This window comes from Haplochromis burtoni, unplaced genomic scaffold, assembly GCF_018398535.1.
Source record: "Haplochromis burtoni strain Fernald_Lab_line unplaced genomic scaffold, NCSU_Asbu1 Contig_223, whole genome shotgun sequence".
Taxonomy (NCBI): Eukaryota; Metazoa; Chordata; class Actinopteri; order Cichliformes; family Cichlidae; genus Haplochromis; species Haplochromis burtoni.
Genome location: NW_024582584.1, coordinates 140305 through 163902, shown reverse-complemented (window position 1 = coordinate 163902; position 23598 = coordinate 140305). Strand labels below are relative to the sequence as shown.

Here is a 23598-nt window from a genome sequence, read left to right as displayed (position 1 = left end):
TTTCAAAGAGCCAGATTCATTGACCCAGCCTTTAAACGCCGCAACGTCCTACCCCAATCAAGCATCTGTGGGATACGCCAGACCACAGCCCTAATCTATGGAAGCCTCCCTCTGCCGATCCATAAGACCTGAAGGCTGAACAAATCACATCCCAGCTCGAAAACATGCATGAGGCTTTTTTCTGATAATTTTGTGAGACTATTTAAAGATGCTATAATTGATTGTTTTGACATTTCCTCCTTTCATTTCCTCTTTTTTGGCGGTGAACACCCACTGGTGCAATTCTCGCCAAAGTAACTGTCAGGTTAAACTTTTCAATGCCAGATTTCTTTAATATATTTATGGATATACCTGACTACAGCAAACTCCACATGAAAACCAGCTTCATAAATCTGAAAAAATGAAAGCAAGATGAAACACACTTCTTATCTTATATTTCATTTTTTTTTAAGAAATAAAGACCTGGGAAGTCTTCACAAGACTGCAGGTTGGAACCCCTTCAGTTACATAATCGCAAGGCTGTGGCCCAGATATAAGACAGATAAACTTGTTCTAATTATAGAAAAAGAATGAAAGATATTCAACAATACTCTTGAGACACAGGAGACAACCATAGAGAGGAAATGAAACAGCAATGCCAAAAGGATGAGACAGAGAGTCAGAGATACAACAAAAGGTCATTTGTGTGACAAAGTGAAGTAAATCAGAAGAGACAAGGTAAAGTGGTAAGGCTAAGAAGTCGGGAGATCGAGGACCATGGAAATGAAAGAAAAAGAAAAAGAGCAGTGTGACGAAGGATGAATCAGAAAAATCTAAGCGATGTCTGTTGAACAGTGTTTCACCAGTCCAGCAGGGCAAATTCCTGGCTTGTGTCACAAGTCTTTGGCATTAAAGCGATTTGGATGGTGATTGTGACAAGACAACATGGCTAAGCAAATAAACTGCCAGGCATGCCCAGGGCAGAGAGCAAGCAAGTACTAGAGGCTTAAGAAAGAGGGGGGTAGCATGGGTAAGACATCTGTGGGGAAAACACAGGAATAGAAGGACGTCAAATAAGAAAGAAAGCAAGAAAAACTCCCCACAGTGGAACATTATCAATTATAGATTGGCCTCCCCAGAGCCTGGTCCACAACATTACTGACGCAGTGTTGGATCATGTTGATAAAGACTGGAATAAAGGCTAGCCAGCATCCAAAGAAGAGCTCTGAATGTCCTTCAACAATCCTGGAGAAGTTTTCCTGAAGACTACTTAAAGAGAGGCAGGCTATGTTGAAAAATAAAGGTTATCATACCAAATATTATGCATTCAAGCTTGTTGTATAAACTTAAAAAAATATTTCCTATTCCCCCAGCAAAATATCAAGATTCCATATGCTTTCAGATCCCCATGCACCTCATTCCTTTACTAAATAGTTGCATTAAAACTGAGCAATGGTGTATATAAACTGTTTACTTCTGCTAGCATGTCAATGGTGGTAACATAGTGTCTACTATAATTCCTATAAAATACCAGCTATGTGTGTTACAACTAGATAATGTCTTTACGTGCATTAAACAGCACGGACCTGACAACTTTTAGAAGAGAAAAGAAATTCTGAGTGAGTCCAGTGTGTCTGTCGAAGGCAGCGCCTTGCTTCCAACAGCGACAGCAGCATTCTATCCATGTGTCAGTGTATTAAAAAGAAAAGATCCTTTTGTTGCAAGGATCCTTTTTTTCACTGTTGGTAGAGTGACATAGTAGCTGTGGTATACACGCCACACTGGGCTATAGGGTACACACCCCATATCGGTATAAACAAACCATTAAAAACTCTTTAAATCACCTCAGAAAACAATCAGGACAAAAGAGGAAGCAGAATTTAGGCTGCCAGAGAGTCATTAAATGGTCTTGTCATCAGATTCTGACTTTCGGTCTTTAATGAGCAATATCATAACAGAGGAAAACAGTATAAGTACAGTGCCAACTCACTGACTTTCTCTGACACACACACACACATATGCAAACAAATTTCTCAGACAACACTACAACAGTAAGTAAAGCTGTCGGGGTCCCAGACACCAACGAACCATAGACAATAAAACAACAGTCTGTTTAGACAATGATTCCAAAACTCAAGGGGTGGAAGTCACTGGAGCAGCAGCAAAAACAAAATGTTACTCCTCTGGGAGAGGCAGTGGAGACGGGGGGGACTGGGAGATCGAGAAAGAGGGTGAAGAAAAGACATGACAGCACTGAGAGAAAAATAGTCATGGACAGCTGCAAAAAAAGAAGAAGAAGAATGAGAAAGAAAAGACAATGTTCACTGGCAAAAGGGAGGGAAAAGAGAAGGATGTTTTTAAGGACTACAACATCTAAGGGAGGATGGGCTGGATGTGAACAAGTGGGAGGTTAAGCCTTTGTTTGACAGGTATATGTTTACATGGAAGGTGCCTGTCGAGGCTTAAAAAAAGACCTTGTGCGGTTCCTCAAGGGAGACTAATACGGTAGAGCAGTCATTATGTGACAGGAAAAAAGAATAAAAAGATCAGGGAGCAAGATAAAATGCCAAAAGTAAAATAAATCCATTTTTAATCAACTTTATCTCACATTTGGCCTCTCCTCTCATCAGTTGATTTCAATTTTTTCTTTGTAACCTAAAGCCAAGTGATTATTTCCGTCTTTCATATTTAGCTTTGTGCTTGTCGAGTGTAAGCATCAACATGCTGCGTGTGCTTGTACTGCATTTTCATTGCATCCATTGAGTGCAGCAGAAGATTGGTTTTTCCCCCATCTCATATTCTCCTGCCATGGTTTCAGTGCTTGTGGCTAGCTTGTAGCATATTAAGCCACGCTTCCCTTCTGTCCTGATAAGGCTGTTTTATATTGTTTCAGTGAGCATTTCTTTCCATTGCTCTCTTTAAGGGTGTTTTCACAACTGAGGTGTTTATTCAGCTTAAACTGGAACTCAGGTGTTTTCCCTTTTGGTGAGGTTTTGCTTGCACAGGTGTGAACACAGTAATTGCACTCAGGTGTGAACCAAAACAACCGCACTGAGTGCATTTAGAGGAGGTGGTCTTGGTGTGGTTCCATATGAACTCCAGTGGTGGTCATTCTGTGGAACCAGCTCCCAGTTTAAATATAGGAAACAGAATCCCTCCTGTTTTTACTCTGTGTGTTTATAGACATCTCTGCATTTAAATATTAGTTATTATTCATCTCTGTCTTTCTTTCACAGTGTGTATTTTCTCCTGCCTCCCTCCATTCACCCCAACTGGTCACATTAAATGGCTGCTGCTCCCTGAGCCTGGGTCTGCTAGAGGTTCATTCCTTTTAAAAGGGAGTTTTTCCTTCCCACTCTTGCCAAGTGCTTGCTCATAGGTGGTTTTTTACTGTATTATTGTAGGCCCTCTGCCTTAAAATATAAAGAGTGTTGAGAATCACATAATGATGTAGAAGACTCGACTCAAAAAGTCCAATATGATACATTTGGTGTTAAGGGGTTAAATCTGATTCTCTTCCAACATATCATTGTGCATCTTACAATATTTCGTTATTCTCTCTGTCTTTCTCCTTCTTCCTCTTTTTATCTGTTGTCTTTCCTTCCCCAGCCTCTCCATTCCCTACAACAGAGCAAACCCTTTAATAATAAACAAGCTCCTGCGTGTCTCTTGGCAGCAGTGGCAGATTCCTACAGGATTCAATCATGGCCGCACTAACGAGATTAGCATGGCTAATGCACACGGCTCCCCCTTCCTCTGTACTGCCTTACCTCTCTTTCAACAGGCGCACCACATGGCAGGAAGGTACCCAGGATGTGTGGGTTGACTATAGGGTGGCTGATCTAGGAAAGCCCCCCAGCTCCACCTGGGCCTCACCGCAAGGGGCCGGAGGGAAAAGGGAACATCCCAGGTGAAGCAGGGCAGCAGTGAGAGTGAGTTAGCCAAGCGAGAAGAGCCTCCTGATGAAATTTGGCCCGTGACAAGTGTGTGTGTGTGGGAAGGGTTTGGAAAACTTCCACAGCTTCACCCCATGTTTGAAAAGCAATGGTTGAACCTGGCACTTTTCAGACTGGCAGCATGGAAGAGAAGAGTGGGGAGAAACTGGATGGGCTGAGGAATGAAGAGGCGATGAATCAGATTAGCACAACCTCCTGAGGGCTTATTGTTGAGCCTGCCTAGTCAAAGCCTGGACCACATTTATTCAATCACTGACTTTTAAAGCAAGTGCACGCACAAAAATATTTTAAGCATTTAGCACCTCCTCTCATTAAGCATGACTTCAAGAACTGCAAAGGGAGATACGCATAAAGTGATATATCATCAACATTAGGAGTAGCCGATGATGAATGCAGCAGTCTAACCAAGAGACACGCAGATACACGTGTAAAGAAAAAGATTACAAAGATATCGAAAAGGGGGAAGCACAAGTATAGCAATTATTTCAAGCTTACGTCCCAGGTCTTTAAGTTGTTTTGAGTGCATTCCAATTAGTTGGATGCAATCCTTCACTGGTTTGATTGATTTCTCAGTCAAATTAGCTGAGTTGTTAATCTATCAGTGAACTGAAGATGCATTTCCCAAAGTTCTTCAAGAGTTTCATTCAACTTAAAGATATATTAGTTATCAGCTCGCAGCCATCCTTCACTGATGTTATATCGCCCAAAGGACCTTAAAGCCATCGTTCAAGTTAAGACAAACAGTCGCATTTAAAGACTTGTCCATATGAACGTGACTTTCAGTTGTATTTTGAGCCCATTTTCATTCCTGGAGTGAAAAATTCTGATGTTTTCTTAAAGCCACTAGCTCTTCCCATACAGTGTTGAGAGCCACCTTCATCTGTGTGGATGACGTCACTGTGTGGCCTCTTCTAGGGTTGTTTTCAGGGGAGAATAAAGGACCTTATCTGGAGTAGGTACATGAAAAACTCCTTGATGTAGCTCGAGAGGAAAACAATAACATTCACTAATTATTTAAAAGAAACGAGGGGGGGGGGGGGGGGGAGGAATAAAAGAACAAACAGGAACAAGATCAAAAATTGAAGTCATAAATAGATCGATGAGCCAGTACAGGACTTTTGTTTTTGTTTTTTGTGGCTATGGGTGGGTATTGTGGGTACTGCATCGCTGATGAGGTCCAGAGAGATCTCGTGTCAGAGATAGAGATGGTGAGAGAATGCTAGCGAGCTGTCTCTCACACTGAATAAAGAGAAGCAGCAGCATTAATCACAACAAATCTGTGAACCAGAATAACAATTTTCTGATTGTTTAACAGTGGTTAGTGGGAAAGTACCGCAGGTACCAAAGACAAGTCTTCATCTCGTCTGCTGTTTTCTACGTGTTTTGGCCGTCATAGAGAACTGCATGATGATGGTAGGTGTGTATGAGAAAATATCCAGTGCAATTGAGACATGTAGGAAAAAAAACACTGTCAAAATGACCTGTTGAAATTCAAACCAAGCATCAGAATGGAGAAGAAATGTGATTTAAAGGATTATGAATGTGATTGTTGGTGCGAGACAGGCTGGTCTGAATATTTCACTGTTGATCGATTCGGATCTTCCCACACAGCCTCTCCAGGGTTTACAGAGAACGGCCCAAAAATGAGAACATATCCAGTGAGCGGCAGTTCTCTAGCAGAAAATGACTTGCTGACGCCAGACATCAGAGGAGAATGGCCAGACTGCAAGGTGTACAGAAGAGCATGTCGGAATGCAGAACACACCACACCTCAAAGCTGATGGGCTACAGCAGCAGCTGTAGCAGGAGTCTGCCTTTTATCAATGGTTCCCACTGGTTATGCTGGTGTATGGGATGATGGTCTGGGGGTATATTTTCTTGACATACCTTAGTATTAATCAAGCATCATTTAATCGGTAAAGTGTACCTGTGAAATGTTGCTGACCACGTCCATCCCTTATGACAACAGTATACCCATCTTCTGATGGCCTCCAGCAGGCTAACAATCCATGTCACGAAGCACAAATCATCCCAAACCTTTTTAATAAATGTAATAATAATGTATACTTTATTGATCCCCATGGGGAAATTCCTCTCTGCATTTAACCCATTCACTCAGTGAAGCAGTGGGAAGCCATTGGGGAGCAGTGTGCAGGGACAGTACCTTGCTCAGGGGTACCTCAGGGTAGCCATTCAGTGGATTTGAACCCTCAACCTTCCGATCATGGGGCCCCCACTCTACCTACTAAACTATCCCTGTCCCTTTTCCTTGAACATGATGATGACTTCACTGTACTTCTGTTTTCCTGTTTCTTCCCACTGTAGCCAAAGCACTTGCTCACAGGGGGTCATTTGAATGCAATATAAAGTAACTTGTACCTTGAAATTGACTTAAATTGAGTGTAATATTTCAGTGTACATTTCACTGTGAAAGCGATAATAATGTTGTGAAACATTACATTTCAATTCCAAGTACTTTTGGTTCCTAAAGCTAACTGGTGAGGAGAAGGGCAAGTAATAACATAAAATAAAAACTAAGCTAATCAGCAGGTGAAGAGAAAGCAAGTAATATTCCATACAAGCGGCATCTCCTGACTGAGAAACCTGCGACCTCAAAAAACACCACGACTCCAAACCTGTTGATGCAGACTTCATGCCCCTTTAAAACATAACAGCTATCTTTCTAGTGCATCAAGGTAACGGCACCAGGGGCGCCGTGTACTTATAACTATGATGTCAGCGGTATTTGACGAAAAAAGCAGTATCTGTCACACTGGGATGAGAATGTGCTGGGATTTCTTTAAAAGAAGCAAAAGTAAAGATGCAGACAAAGAGAAATGAAAAAAAAGACAAAATCAGACACAAAGCAGCGGATTAAAACAGCGAGAAGGTGGAAAAGGCTTGTCAAGGGTTTTTAATAATGCACACAACACACACATACACACAGACATCCTTATCAGCAAACTCCAGTTATTTCTCCCCAAATACAGTTGTGCTGACAGAGTGAGCTATCACCATGGTGATCAGGAAGATGTGAAGTGAACAGCAAGGCTTTGAGAGGTGATCTTGACTTCACGCAAACACACAGAAATGTATGCAGTTACACTTTGTTTCGTTTACAGAGCTGCACCATAATCATAGTACGCACACACAGCGCACACAATCTCATGCTGATCGATCACACAGAGACAACACAGTACTTCTGCCCATGCCGCATATTTCCATATGCGTGCACACATACTGTGAGAATTCATGAGCTAGCCTTCTCCAAGAACACACACAAATTCCGACTCCTGCACGCACACACATGCCACATGCAGCCACCCATGCACTCCACCTGACAGAAATATCTATCAGTTAGCCCACAGTCAATATGCACTCGCACAGACTGGGTCGCACACACACACAAACACAGACACACAGGTGCACACAAACATGCAAAGTTAGATAATTGGTGACGTGCTGTATACTGCTCAAGGTGAACACTGAGTAAACTAAGCTCTGGCTCTTGGAGGATAAACTATTCAATCAAGTCACATCAGGATCACACAACATGGTGAATGCTAAAAAGATCAGGCAGATCACAATTGTCTGCACTGCAGTTCACACAAACATGAGTTAACTTTTTTCCTAAGAGGAACCATTTGGTTGTTTTTATTTTTTAAAATCCCTGCAGTCGAAATTAATTTATTGCTTACACGAGGTGCATTTGACATAAATTCCTCGCATCCATGTTAATGACTCACTGAATATTGGCCTTAAGCCATGTATACATTTTTTATTTTGCAGAAAATGACAAAAAAGCGCAATAATAGTCTCATGAAAATGCAACGGAAATTTTATGTAGGTTGCAAGAACCAAATTATGCAGCAGTTCAAAAACATAAAAAAGATTCATGCTTCTAAGTGACAGGCCCTACCACCAGCTTCATTACAGTTGTTAGCTGAAAAATGTGCTATGATTTCAGTTGCGCAGAGCACAACAGAGAAACCAATAATGGGAAAAAGGCTCTGAATGTTAAAGAAAAGGAAAACACCCGGTTGTTTCTTGATGCTAAAACTGTGTGAAAGGTTCAGCCAACATATTCAAACCTTTGGTAAAAATAAAAGGAAGCAGGAAAGAATTTAGTAACACCTACGTGTCTGAGTTTTTAAGCAGCTCAGGCTGAATTATCCTCTTGACTGTATTAAAACTCGCACGAATTGGGTCAAAGGGCCAGAATTCTAAGAATTAATAAAAAATCATTGATGACGTCCCAGTGATACACTAAGAAAGCTAGTAGTTAATAGCTAATTTCAATATCAGCAATGCTGTCAAAAAATTGACCCATTAAAGTATCATTCCACATGAGCGATGACCTCAACCTGAACTCTAACCCTACACAGTCAAAAGTTTAGTTTTTATTACATGGTTCTATTAAGTCTTTATAATCATCTAACAATGAATCTAATAATTCTCAAATGTCGAAAACTATTCATATTTTTCCAAAAAAAAGTCAGTTTTACCTTTCTCCAAAATAAATGCAGCTGTTTAGAGACTGCATTAAGTAATCTTAATGCTCAAGTTTGCACTAGGGTTGGTTAAGTTTAGCATTTCATGAGAATTAAATGATGAATAAAGCTCTGTAAAGAACAACATAACTGAGGACAGACTTATTAGAAGTCAGCCATCTTACTATGTGAACACAGAGCCAAAATTGTGCATTTTGGGAAAACAGCATCAAAGGACCAGAGAATGCTCACATAAATATAGGTATAGTTTTCTGTTTGGTGTGGAAGAACATCTGAAATTACAAATAATTAGCCTGAGTCAGATCAGCTCAGAGGCAAATCTGATCAGAATTAAGCTGTTATTACACTGATGCTGACATATTTCAGCTTTGATGAGACTTGATGTTCATAGATATAAAACGGATCTGTTGTTGAACACGGCCAGGAAGGATTACTGGGTATTAGTGTCACTCTAATGTGAAATATGTAACACCAGAGGTGGTGTTGCCAAGGTTGCAATTTAAGGTGGTTTTTTTTATCTCAGTGAGTTTTTGCCTTGGATTTTGGAGTCTTTCATTAAATAGCTGTGAAGGAGAGAATTTCAAGCACAATCAAAGGCTATTATGAGATAAAATGAGAGATGATGTCAGTCAAGAAACATTGAGTTTTTCTAGGTATTAAATATTTACATATGCTTATGTCCTTAGATTTTGCGTTGTAAAATTTTGGTGTTGCCTCAGTTTTGTGTTCTTAGCAGACAGGCGCGGCACCCCATGTGGTCTTCTGCTGCTGTAACCCGTCAAAGTCAAAGTCAACATGTTGTCCGTTCAGGTACAGTTGCCCAGAGATCTGCAACTCACATCCTGGATATTTTTTTCTTTTTTGGACTCTGCAGCCAGCTCTCTGAGATGGTAGCTTGGGAAAATCCCAGTAGATCAGCAGTTTCTGAAAAGTTATTTATTGCAATTCAAGTCGTTTAAGTCCGATGAATACCCTGAAATGGTAGAAAGGTAAGTGGTGAACTGCCAGAAGTTAAAAAAAAAAGGTAAGGTTACCCAAAACTAAAAAATAATGTACATTTCAGAATTATACAAAAAGGCCTTTTGCACGGACCTCGAAATGGGTTAACAATTTAAATCTGTTCTGGAGGAATGGAGGTTGATCAAGCCTTGAAAGCTGGTGCTACTAATTTCTACAGGTGTTCCAACTTTTCTGGATTACTTATAACCTCCTCTGTCTGCATAAAAGCAGTGTTGGAACACACTGTGGTACCAAACCCTGGTGACCATCAGTTGGACAGTATTATACTGCAGAAAGTAGTGTGTTGCTACAAAACTGGTGAGAAAAAGGCAATTAACAATTTAAGAGAGACAGAGCATCATAACACTTGAAAATGTAGGTGTTTCCTACAGAGAAACTGCAAAGAAAGTCAAGGTGTCAGTGAGTACAGTTCTCTTCACCATCAAAAGGTACTGAGAAACTGTGGCAAACTCTGAGAGGAAGAGTTCTGGTAGACCCAAAGCCACAACTGAATCAGAGGACAAGTTTCTGAGAGTTAACAGCGTGATAGGTGGCTCACAGGACGACAGCAGTCGTAGTAACTCCCAGTTTTAGCTGTTAAGAGAAGACTTCGAGCTGCAGTTTTGACAGGATAAGTTGCAGCAAGAAAGCCATTGCTAAGTAGGGATGGGTACTGGTATCGGTTCTGACATAAACGGTAGTAACCAGACCGAAAAGCAGCGCACATTTCGGTGCTTTATTTCGGCGCTTTTTTTCCCTGAGATGTCATACACTTTGGATTCTAGCCAATCATTTTACCTTTCCGAGGATAGTAGGCGGGCCCAGGTACGTACGTTCTTTTAGAGCAGAGCTACAGATTAAAAATGCCCAAGGCAAAGCGGTCAAAGTCTGGCTGTACTTCACAGCAAAAGATGCAAACTCAGCAGCAACAAGTGCTTTAAGCTGATACTGTGCAAAGGAGGTAACTCCTCGATGAAACACTTAGCGACGCATAGTGTTTTTTTAAAAGCTGAGAAATGCACCGTATTTGACACCTTGCTGCAAGACCTCACACTGAGCACATTTACTGCGGGCGTGGTGCCTGTTATCGACCCGGAGTTAGCAACATCCCCCAAGAACCCGAAGAGGAGAGTCCTGGCCCCTAGCCCTGCCAGTGTAGCAGAAATGATGATGGATGATGATGCAGCAGCAGCAGCCGTTCTTCTCTGCGTGAGTAGCTTAATGTTGTTCGTGTGCAATTCACGTTGAGTACGCTAACCACATTATTAAATTAACGCATGTAAGGTGAACTAGCAAACACCGTCGTAGTTACATGCGGCTGTCTTCTTGTTTGATGGCAGATACTCCCTTCACCCTGGCCAAAAGGCTAAAATGACCAAAGAAAAAGTGGAAAACAGCTAAACATGAGAGGTTTTTGGATAAAGTTTGTGTTTTTTCCGTTGTTTAAGCGCTGCTTCCAGCCAAGAGTGATACCATAGATGCCCTATAGCTGCAGAAAAAGCTAACATTGTTATCTTTTTACAAAAAAACAGCTAAACATGAGAGGTTTTGGACAACATTTGTGTTTTCCATTCTTTAAGCACCGGTTCGAGCACCGGTTCGAGCACCGTTTAAGCACCGGCACCGTTTCAAAAGTACCGGTTTGGCACCGGTATCGGATAAAACCTAAACGATACCCATCCCTGTTGCTAAGACGTCGGAATAAGACAAAGAGGCTTTCCTGGGCCCTTAAACACCACCACTGGATCGACATTGAGTAGGCAAAAGGATAATTTCATAGTGTGTGGCATCAACTGCCAGACATGAAGGAGGAAGTGTGATGGTCTGGGGCTGTTTTGCTGGATCCAGGGTCAGTGACTTGTACAGAGTGAGAACTCGTAACTAGGTAACTACACTCAACAAAAATATAAACGCAACACCTTTGTTACTGCTCCCATTCCCCATGGGATGGATGTAGAGACCTAAAATTCATTCCAGATACACAATATAACCATCCCTCCCAAACAGTGGTCACAAATCAGTCCAAATGTGTGGTAGTGGGCACATCTGCTATATTGAGATAATCCATCCCACCTCACAGGTGTGCCACATCAGGATGCTGATCTGACATCATGAGTAGTGCACAGGTGTACCTCAGACTGCCCACAACAAAAGGCCACCCTGGAATGTGCAGTTTTGTCTCACAGCAAAATGCCACAGATGCCACAAGCAATGAGGGAGCGTGCAATTGGCATGCTGACAGCAGGAATGTCAACCAGATCTGTCGCCCGTGCATTGAATGTTCATTTCTCAACCATAAGCCGTCTCCACAGGCGTTTCAGAGAATATGGCAGCACATCCAACCGGCCTCACAACCGCAGACCTCGTGTAACCACACCAGCCCAGGACCTCCACATCCAGCAGGTTCACCTCCAAGATCGTCTGAGACCAGCCACCCAGACAGCTGCTGGAACAATTGGTTTGCACAACCAAACAATTTCTGCACAAACTGTCAGAAACCGTCTCAGGGACGCTCAACTGCATGCCCGTCGTCCTCATCGGGGTCTTGACCTGACTCCAGCTCGTCGCCGTAACAGACTTGTGTGGGCAAATGCTCACATTCGATGGCGTCTGGCACGTTGGAGAGGTGTGCGCTTCACGGATGAATCATGGTTCACATTGTTCAGGGCAGATGGCAGCTGAGAATGTCCCAGTTCTTGCATGGCCAGCATACTCACCGGACATGTCACCCATTGAGCATGTTCGGGATGTGCTTGACTACTCATGATGTCAGATCAGCATCCTGATGTGGCACACCTGTGAGGTGGGATGGATTATCTCAATATAGCAGATGTGCCCAGATGTGCCCACTACCACACATTTGGACTGATTTGTGACCACTGTTTGGGAGGGATGGTTATATTGTGTATCTGGAATGAATTTTAGGTCTCTACGTCCATCCCATGGGGAATGGGAGCAGTAACAAAGGTGTTGCGTTTATATTTTTGTTGAGTGTAACTTAGTGACTAATAGAATATTACAATTTCACAAAGTATTTGTCAGCAATAGCAAAAAGAAAAAAGAAAAAAAAACATCATTTATTGCCAGTTATTGGCCCCTAACTACGAAAATACACGTCTGCTCACTGGCTTCAATCACAGACTCAGAATTTGTTAGTTGCACTGCGTACACAACTAAAAACTTGGGAGTGGGGTTTGGTTTAAACAGGCTTTTTGTTGAGATTTTTTATTAAATAATAATGATATATTTTAAAACTACCTGTTTATTGTGCCTTATTGTAGATTTTAATTGTTATTATGGCATTTAATGTTCTTATTTTTAAAAAATCTTTCTGTGTTTAGCACGTTGTGACTGCATGTCTGTGAAAAGGGCTTAATAAACTGCAAGAAATTGTGGTGGCAATATAGCTATTTGTGGACTTGAACTTTGGCACGCTGTGAATGGGAGCAAAACGTTGTAGATAAATAGCATGTTTGTTTAGACCAAAAACAGGTATGCCTAATAAAGTGCCAGAGATCATGCAGGATGAGGGATGCACCCACTATGCTATTGGGGTGACATGCACCATCCCGCTGACAAAACAGACATGAGGCAGTGGTAAGTGTACCACTGAGGGGAACAGCCAGACTGTGGTGAAACAAATAATATATACTGGCATCGCTGCTTTGCAACAATCCCACTAATAATAATAATAAACAAAATGGCAGAGGTGAATAACATATACTGGGATTTGCACTATTAGAATTTGCAATTCTGGGAGAAATTGCAGTGGGATTAGCTACTTGCGGATTTGGATTGTGGCATGCTGTCAATGGGAGTAAAACGTTCTAGATAAATAGCTTGTTTGTCTAGAGTGAAAACATTTGTGCCTAATAAAGTGGCAAACATTTCCCAAATTGATGTGTGTTTCTATTAATCATACTGTAAGTTCATAACGAGAAAGAGAGCATGGTGAAAAAAATTGTTGCAAACTGTGGTCGAATTGTGAACCTTTAGCTTCTGAAAGGCTTTAGAGCAGGAACTAACCCACTAAGCCAACCAACAACACACAACAGTCCAGGCTTGCATGTCCCACATGAGCCAGTGGTAATTGTGCCACAAACCATGACAGCCTGACTATGGTGACGATCCAACCCACATATGATACTAACGTTAGGGAGGCGTGACATGGGAAAACCCCCTCTTTTCTCTTTTTGAGAGAAGTGCTGCACCCTGTAGTGACACACTGTCAATAACATTACTGTAATGTCATTTCATGCAGCACATAGCTCTATGCTGCTTGAATCTGAAAAGCATCCCTTGCTGCACTTGAACTCATAACCTTCAGCCTACAAAGGAAGACAAAATGAGTGGTGGCTTTACAACTACACTACCAAAGCAGCAGCCCAGGTCCCCATTCAAAGCTAAATGCACATCTCAGAAACTGTACAAAATTGTACAAATCTGAAAGCAGCTCAAGAACGAGCCACCGTTTTCAAATTAAGAGTGTCTTAAGTGTGTGAGACTGGTCATTGCAACAATCCGACTAATAAACAAAATGGCCACCAACAAGAACATATTCTGGGTTACTTTGTAACAGTCCCACTAATGAACTTGCCTTGCTCACTTGCTTCACTTAAGTGTGCACACGAGGAGCTGCAGTTTTGGCATTTGTGCACTGGCTTCATTTTTCAGCCCTGGAGGCATTCGCTTGGAATAACTATGTGTGGATTCACTGACTGAACTCCACCGCTGCCAATCTCTTCATTCATTCATCATTTTAATTAAAAGTGAGCAATTCAAAATGCAAATTCACACTTTACATACATAGCATGCCAGGATAGTCTTTTTTATGTTAAGTAAAGTTAGATATGCACATTTTTCAAATCAACTTCTTTCCCAAGCCTGAGCTATTTGAAAGGGCAAAGAAAATGACTGCCTGGCTGCTCACGATATCATGAATACCAGAAGAAACTACTATACAGATAATCTGAGTTAAAAAAAAATAACCAGACAGTCTGTGTTTTATCAAAGTGGATGTTAAGATTTGCAAACTTTGGAGTGCACAAGTTGAAATTCTCAGAATTGATGTAACGTGGTAGAATTTTGTGTTATTAGTGTTATTATTCAAGCCTATTTTAATATATTATTTCAGTATGTGTATCCAAACTATTCAGTGGCAATAATTAAAGACACTGCTATCTAATGACAAACTTACTTATGAACTAATAAGAAAAAGAAGTTTTCCACTTTCCCCCCTGCAGAACTCGTACAGAGCCGATGTCTGCACTGACAGATTTTAACCCAGTAATGTCTCTAAAAGAAGAACCCTTCCAGCTCTGGAACCTTCAGCATGCTGCCAGAAGTGGGACATCATAGCCAGCACAGAGGATGCTCAGCCAAAACCACAAGAATTCAACTGTATACACAGCATTTCGGTATTTGTCTCGTAAATGGCAGCAGATTTCATCATCGTGCACAAAACTTCAACTCGAGTCTGAGTAAAAGCCACACATCCACCTCCACCCAAATGACAGATTCAGGAAACGTATTAAGCCAGAGAAGTCTTGCACAGCTGTCTCCCTCAGCACACCTTCCCAAAAAGCTCATTCCAGCCATGCATATGGATTAGCACCTGCTGCTATGGCAACAGACATCCTGCTTCGCCGGCCAGGCTAGTTTGGCTAGAAATGTCTTACCATTTTTTTATCTGAAAAAAATAAAATAAAAAATCCTTCACATATGGTTGCTTTTCACAGTCAAACACCACTGGGTACTGTCAAGTGCTCTTGCTGGAAAGTGCTTCAGTGGGTGAGCCTTCAGCTAAGCCTGGCTGCCCCGTCAAACCCAGCCCAAAGCACTGGACTTATTAGAATCTCCATGCCTCACTAGAACTGAATAGGAGTTAAAATGACAGTTGTTCTACACTACAGTGTAAGGGGTTTTCATATAAGGGAGGACAATTTGAACTGACTCACTCACCTCTACTGTAGTAGCTCCGAAGAGCAGTGGGTAGAGTCCTTCCCACTTGAGGACACTGTCGGTTGCGTGGAGTGTCACTCCTCAGGTCTAAATGCCAATGAGCTCCTCAAAAACTGTCCTTTCTACTGATGGATGGATTTCAGCTTGTTCATGTGTTTGTGGAAAACTCTCTGTGGCCCAGCTGGATTCCCGTGTCCACACAGACAGGGAAACAGGTGTTGTTCCAGCAAATGGTTCTTTCTCTGCTAGCCAAGGCAAGAGATCTCAGAAGTAGAGCTTTGACTGTTAAATGAGAATGAGAAAAGAGGAGCAAGGCTGTGTTAATAAAAGTGAAAATTACTTTCAAGTCAGACGAACATCAAGGGACAGAGGCAGCCATAGATAGAGATCAAATCAATGCAAACCTTTAATTAACCAGAATGACTTGATTAGGTGCACATACCAAGAGCCCTTTTTTCCTGATTGAACATTTTTGTTTGGTCAAACACTTTCTGATGTTTATTAGTAAATTCCATACCAGATTATAACTAAATCAAGTCTAATTATAAGTGTGGAATGTACAGCATCTTTGAAGACAGCCTTACTTTTTCAGATAAATCCGCATTCAGTTCAATTCGATTTTATTTATGTAACACAAAATTACAACAGCAGTATCCACAAGGTGGTTTATATTATAAGGTGGAGAGCCTACAGTAATACTTTTCAGCCTAATATAAAGTAGAGAGATAGTCCTGAATCCAAACTGGAACTTAGTTCCAGAGAAGAAGGGCCTGAAAGCTGAGCCCTCTGCCTCCCATTCTAATTTGAAATACCACAGGAACCACAAGTAAGCCAGCAATCTGAGTCTTTATTATCTTTTCTTACTAAGTATTAATTTGACTAATTCACCTGGACACTGACTGGCATAATATACTTTTACTGAGTATTCAAACTTTCATCTTTCACACATATAGCCAACTTTAAAGACCTTAGCAAGGTTCAAATGTATGTCTATGATGTGAGGTGAGTAGCGTATAGAATTCAGTTTTACCTAATTTTCATTCTTTATTTGTCTCCTGATATTTCCTACTTAATTCTACAACACAAATATGTACATTTTGCTGCACAGGAACATATACATAACTTTTCTATGAAGGTACACATAGGTACAGTGGGGGAAATAATTATGATCCATTAAAAACAAACTACCATAAAAAATCAGAGACTGCTCATTCCTTTGTGAGCAAACATACAAATTCAGGAGGGGATCAAATAATTATTTCCCCGAGGGCGTACATTTCAATCCCTGGGGATAGAAATGTACGTTGATACTGGTTTCTTGGGGTGTTGAAACAACAGAAAAAATTGTTAAATATTGTCATTGTGTTACTTAAATTTGTAAGTCTTAGTTCAAGCAGCAGATCAAAGACATTCCTTTGTCTCTGACCACCTCTCCAGCCAGTTTGTTGGTGGGGGAGGCTGAAGTGTTTTATTATAGGCACATCCTATCTGAAGGTTCTGTTTGTTGCTTCCTGCTTTTATGATCCTTTTGTGGGCAGGAGGTCACACAAATGTACCACAAACACAAACATATACACTCACACACACACACACACACACACACGCCTACACACACATTCTCGCACATCCATACACGTGCTTACACGTACACACATAGTGCCTTATCTTTTGTAACCATAGGGAGGTTTTACAATGGGAGGTGCTTGTGTGTATTGTAACTGTTTTCAATAAAAGGCGGCAAGTGGAGGCCAGAGTCGAGGTTGTCTGTGGTTGGATCCAGAGTGCTTTTCTGAGACACCGACCGGGGCCTCCCTTGCTCAAGCAAAATAGATCAATCGCTGATTGTCTTGCTTTCTTCATGAGGAATAAGTTTCTAAACCAACGGTGCCTGTGGAAGCGCAGACCAAACAGCAGACATCTAATTTAAGTGACACTGTTGATTGCAATGCCCCAAAACTGCACCAGTGTAACTGACCATACGTCAAAAGCCACTTTCTTTGTGTATTTCTGCTGGAACAAAGACAATGAATGAATGAACATATATTTGCATAAGCAAACCGACTCACTTTCTATCCTCAACATCCTTTTTCCGATACATCCACAGTCCCTGCTCTGAACAACCTCGCCTCTCTAACTTTGTCTACAAACTGCTCGACCAGAGCTCTGCCTGTGATAAACTTGTTTCCAGCACCACCTGGTTAGTCCCTGTGGAAATCTTCACATCATCAGCTCTGCCTGATATCTCTTTGCTAGTCTACCATACATCATAGCAGGTCTCACTATCATCTTGTAAACCACCCCTTGGTGCTGCTATCATCTGTGAAAAATCACCCTTGATACTCGTCCCCACCCGCTCCACCCTGCCTGCACTCTTTTCTTTACACATTGTGCATTGTCTGTTACTTCGGATAGTTTACCCAGGTATTCCATCTCTGCCTAGCTTCACTGCCTCTACTCACTGAAACTTCGGCATCTTCCCCCATCTCCATCTCATTCACAGACATGGATTCTGTCTCGCCTCCAATGATTTTCATTCCTCTTCTCTCCAGGGCACGCCTCCACCTTTTAAGGCTCACTTCCACCTGCCCCCTACTTTCACTACAGATTACAATGTTGTCTTCAAACACAGTCCAGTGTAAACCTAAATAATAAAGCATTTTCATAAATCAAGGAATTATTATTAGCAACCAGTGCTTATGCTAGGAGTTAAAACAATGAAGCCTTTTAAAGCAACATATACAAATGTGGAACATTACAACAAATTATGCAAATAATATTATGACTGCTCTCCAAATTCAAAGCTAATTTCTGATTTAATATCTGTTTTTGCCATCAATCATCATTTGGTGGTGTCCTGTAAAGGTGTTACAAGTCATATGAGTTACAGTTGCCAGGATGACGCTGTGTTACCATCCCATTTGGGTTAAATGAATGACTTGTTAAGCGAAAGGAAGCCCACTGTTCTGTTGACCAGTGATGACTCAGGAATTCCTACAAGTTCAAGGAGCTTTTTCCTTTTCAGGCACTTACTGAAAAGGAAATGGCCCAGACACGTCTACATTTACAATAATTATTACCTATATTCTTCCAGATCTTCAGTATGTAATGCTTATGTCTTATGTCGTACTTTGGGCGATTGTGTCACAAATCCAAGCTTGCATGGAGTGACACAAAAAAAAGAAAAGGATTAACCACCATCCTGTGCCGTACAAACACACCACACACAAAAATGCATCTGCTGGGGAATGAAAAAAAAAGGTACTTGGCCCACATAAATGTCAGAGTGCACTGATGCAGGTCGGCGCCAACTCATCTGGTGTTAAAGGGGTGGGACCACAGCAGCATCGGAGATATTAAGTGTTTTCAGGAGGGAACGAAGCTGAATATCGTTTTTTTTTCCAGCTGCGTGCAAATCCTCTGGCTTTATGTAAAGGTTAGAAGAGACAGGGTCAGGAGGTGGGTGCATGTGTGTGACAGAGAAAAGAGAGAGAAGAAAGGAAGGGGTAAGAGGGAGGATCGGCTTGGCAGATAGAGGGAATAATAAGTTAAATGTCAGAAACAGGAGACTACTGCCTGTAACCTCAAGAAGATGGTGGCCTTGACAAAGTGGGAGTGGCAGAAGCAGGAATATAAACCGACGACAGACGACAAAAACGGGGGAAAATCATAAATCTTGTGTGTGATCGAGGCCGAATGCGAAAAGAGAAACACAGGTTTCATGCACTTTTATTTAGTGTAAATTAGAAACAGCGTAGCAAATATAGCTTCATAGGACCTAGATTATTAACTCTAAAGAAAGTGTAACAAAATAGAAGGCAAATTAAAACAAGGTGTTTAATAAGTGGGAGGAGAGAAAGGTGATAGAGTGTGTATGATGGGAAAAATAGGCCAGTTTTTTATCTGAACTCCAGCACAGGATGGGAGAAAAGAGAGTGTGGATTCAGGCTAAAATAAATGGGTGAAAATTATGTTTTGATCCGCCGCAGTGCCCAACAGTCAGCTCGGGGGCCACAATCCATCAAGGAACAGAGGGAGAAGAAGAAAAATGGTGAGATGCAGCACAGACGGATGAAAGGGAAGATGGACAGTGAAGGACAAGAGGGAAAAACTCAAATGGAGTCTCAGAGAGAATGAAGACTGAGAGAATTCAAAAGTGAGGGCAAGCTGTTAAAGTACCTGAAATGAAGACCTATCCATGCACTATTAAATGATTTACAAAGATTTACAGTAACTTCAAATACGAGCAACAAAAAAAAGGTTAAATTATGAGAAAATAACTGCAACAAATGCTGGAAAAGTTCAAGATCAGTAAATGAAAGTGCTAATAACATTCGAATTCAATTGATCTAAAACCCAGTTCCTGCTGGTTGATATATAATTTCTTTAGCTGTCAGCGAATCGAATCAAAGCAAATCAGGGGTTCTGTATTTAGAGACTTCCTAATTGGCCATTACATGGCTCGGAGTGGTAGCATCTAAACTTCTGAAAACTGATCATTAACTGGCATAATGTGAGTGGAAGGCTCATGTTTTTTCATGTGGTACCACAGCGCGAGGCCGTACAAAAGAAGAAACCGTTCAGCCCAATTACCCACATTATTTTATATGAAATGTTTATCTGTTTGCATTCAGATTTAGATTTAGGTGATTATATATTAATATTATTGTGGCTTGGCTTGCTTCTTCATAGGTTTATATTTTGCTAGCATGTTAATTAAATGAATCTCGATGTTCTATTCAATTAACTGATGTAATGTTTGAGCTAATGTTTGAGGATCCACACAACCGTAAGCGTGCATTTTTAGCCAGACGCCTTAACCATCAGCCCAGCTGCACTCAAGGTTATCACCCTACCATTGTGCCATAGGGCAAGAGGCGGGGTACAACCTGGACAGGTCGCCAGTCGGGTCACTAACATGGACAGACAACGATTTGTACTCGCATTCACATCAATCTGGGTGATTTTGAATCACCAGGTAACCTAACTCAAGTAACTCCATGTCTTTGGGCTGTGGAAAGAAACCAGAGTACTCGGAGAGAACCCACACAGACATGGGAAGAACATGCAAACTCCACACAGAAAGACCCTCACTTTGAGCCCAGGACCTTCTTGAGTTTTTCTTGGACCTCGTAGCGAGAGTGCCAACAACAGCATTGCCAGGCTGCCCCGAAGAAACTATGCTTACTTAATTTCCCATAACCATGACTTTGCCTAATGCCTAATGCACATTTGGGATACAGTGGGACGAGAGATTCACATCAAGGATGGGCAGCCCACAAATCTGCAGCAACTGTGTGACGTTGCCATGTCAAATATGGACTAGAAGCTCTGAGAAATGTTTCCAACACCTAGCTTAATCTGTGCTACGTGAATATTAAGGCCGTTGTTGAGGTAAAATGACCCAGAACCCAACAAACTGAGTGTAGTCTGTAGTTCTGAACAATAAGGGGGCCCAATCCAACCCCAGTAAGGTGCAACTGATGAAACACACTCTCTTTCTCTTTCAGTCAATTCATCCGACAATTCATTTGGAAGAAAATAAATGGGAAAAGATCAGTATTTTATGAATGGTCAACAGACATGAACTCATAAAACATTTTAATGGAAATAGTATTTCCTAATTTTATCCTCTCCTCTATATATTAATAAGGTTTGGAGAACATTAATCTTTCACTGAACAGGAACATTTTGTGCAAGCGCAATTATGATAAACTACATTGTCTGTCTGTACACAGAGATGGATGTGTAGAATAGAATGAGGGTAATAGTTTTATCATCCAACTTCATTTTTCCAAGTATGTTGGTCTAATGAAAAGGCTTTCGTGCCATAGTATTGTATAGCATTGTTGTCAATGACTCCCTGAGTACATCAATGTGGTCAAAGAGCTGAAACTAAAACTACAAGTGCAAAGGCAGAATTATGCTGCACAGTACATTTGGCTTGAGTTAATAAAGGTCAAATAAGAGAGCCCAAAAAGCTGGCAAGCTCAATATTTACCTGAGGCAATGAGGTACCTGGATGAAAGGTGGGCAGATCAATCCAAATATTAATAATGTATTTAATACTACTTGTTGGAAAGGCTGTCAGCTGTGTGTGTGTGTGGGGGGGGGCCTTGTGGCGAGAGAGCACAGTTGCACTATTGAGCACATGTTCCAGTGATCAGAGTTGGAGCTAACACATAGCAAGAGCCGCCTGGCAGACTGACTCTGCAGGGGATGTCTACACACGGTGTGAGTTGTGTGCGTCGCTAAAGAACTGTGAGTAGACGTGGAGCCATGCCTGAAAAGGACAGTTTTAGTCTTTTATGCCAATTAGACATTTAGTGGATGTAGAAGTGCAATGTGTATCGACCTGTTCGCTATGTGGCTAGTTCATGCTACTAATGCTACCTGTTATGCTACATACCTGCTAGCTGTAAGCTAAACAATTTGGTGTTAGGATGCCTGGGTCGTTGACCCAGGGTTTTTGAGTTTATTATATTATTTATACTTTCTAGTCTTTGGTTTCTTTGAGTTCTGTCTTATGGTTTATGTCTCTGTCTTCTTTAGTTGCTCTGTCTCCCCTATCACCTGTATCCCCTTGTCTAGTTCGCGTCTCTGTGTATCCTTAGTTCCTATATCCCCGTGTTCAGTCAGTGTTTGTGTCTGCCCTGGTCCCACGTCTCTGTTCCCTCTGTAGTGCCTGCATGTGAGTCTGTGTTATGTGTTTCCTGTTTTACTTTGAAGGTCTCTGTCTTATCTCAGTGTGTTCAGTTTACGCTTCTTTGGTCTCGTCAGTTCTGATTTGTCCCAGCTGTGTTTTCCTCCTGTTACTCATTCCCTGATTGCTCCTTCTGTGTATTTAAGCCCTGTGTTTCTCTGTGTCCGTGTCGCGATCTACCGTTTACCTTGCTGTGTGTTCTGTCATTCCTCCAGTTTAAGTTTATTTTGAGTTTTTTCAGTTATGATATATTTTGAGTATCACATTAAAGCCATTTTGAGTTCACGATTGTCTCCGGAGTCTACACCTTGGGTCCTATTCCTGTCTGCACACAGCCACTCATAACAGAAGATCGCGACCAGAACATGGACCCAGCAGACTCCGTGTGGTATCGGCGACCCGCAGTTTCTGCTTTCCTCAAGGAGAGCGTGAGGCAGGAGGCTAGGCATGCCCAGGAGCTCCAGTCACCCTTCTATGGGTCACGTTTGGCTTTGGGAGGGCCCCGCAGCCTCCAAACTGCCATGGCTACGGCCGAGCCAGCGCCTATGCCTCGGGCGATCAGGTTGAGCACGTGCTCATTCTCTCCAGTCGCTACACCTCCACCTTCACCCCTGGATTACCAGTCCGACAAGAGGGTTAAGCGGCGGAGGAAGAAAGATTATGTGACGCCGGACGTTAGACTCACTCCGCTGCAGTCCTTCGCTCTGTTTTTGGGTCTGCCACGTTCTGAGCTTCACAAACTCACTGCTTCCTCATCGCAGCCCGGTCTTTTGGAGGATTCGCAGCCCAGTTCGCCACCTCCCACTTCCCGGAGAAAGCGACACTCACGCAATCGCCACTCTGTCTCTGCTGAGCTACTCCCCGTGGTGAGTTATAATGACTGTTTTCATTCTGCTCCCTCTGAGCGGGAAAAAGACAATCATGTGAACACTATAAATTCTGAGACTGTGAACAGTGTTAAGACTGTTAGACGTGGTGGTGGTAGGAAGCTAAAAAACATTTTTGAGGAGTCTGTGTTTGCTGAGCCTGCTCCTTCGCACCGTTGTGTTCCTAATCCCAGGGCAGCTCGGGCCCAGCATTCCCCTGCACCTGTTTCAGTACTTCAGGTGAGGGAGGCTGAGGTCCAGCTGGTCCCTACTCCGGTGTCCAGGCCGGCTGAGCCTCTGCCTGTCGCTGCACCCGTACCAGCTCCTCGGGTGGGGACAGCAGCTGCCCAGCCATTGACAGTGCCTGTCCCGGCTCCCAGGGTGAGGATGACCGGGAACCAGTTAGCTCCGGCACCTGTACCTTCTCCTCGGGTGGGAGTGGCTGGTGTTCGGCAGCTACCCGCACCTGTTTCTGACCTCGCTGGAGGCTCAGGTGAGCCCGTCCAGCAGTTTTCTTCAGGTTCTGGAGGCTCAGGGGAACTAGCTCAGCTTACTGCTAATCCACCACCTTACCCACCATTACTACCATCTTTACAACAGTCGATACATATTAAACTTCTCTCCAT

At 42.2% G+C, this 23598-nt stretch overlaps 1 protein-coding gene across 1 annotated transcript in view; it reads right to left on the bottom strand.

The window, feature by feature from the left end:
* LOC102292098 (protein phosphatase 1 regulatory subunit 29) overlaps window positions 1–23598 on the bottom strand; it is a 306883-nt gene that overhangs the window by 182785 nt on the left and 100500 nt on the right. Inside the window, exon 2 of the mRNA XM_005936833.3 lies at window positions 15407–15688. The gene's annotated coding sequence lies outside the window, so the exon portion shown is untranslated. The remainder of the gene's footprint in view (window positions 1–15406; window positions 15689–23598) is intronic.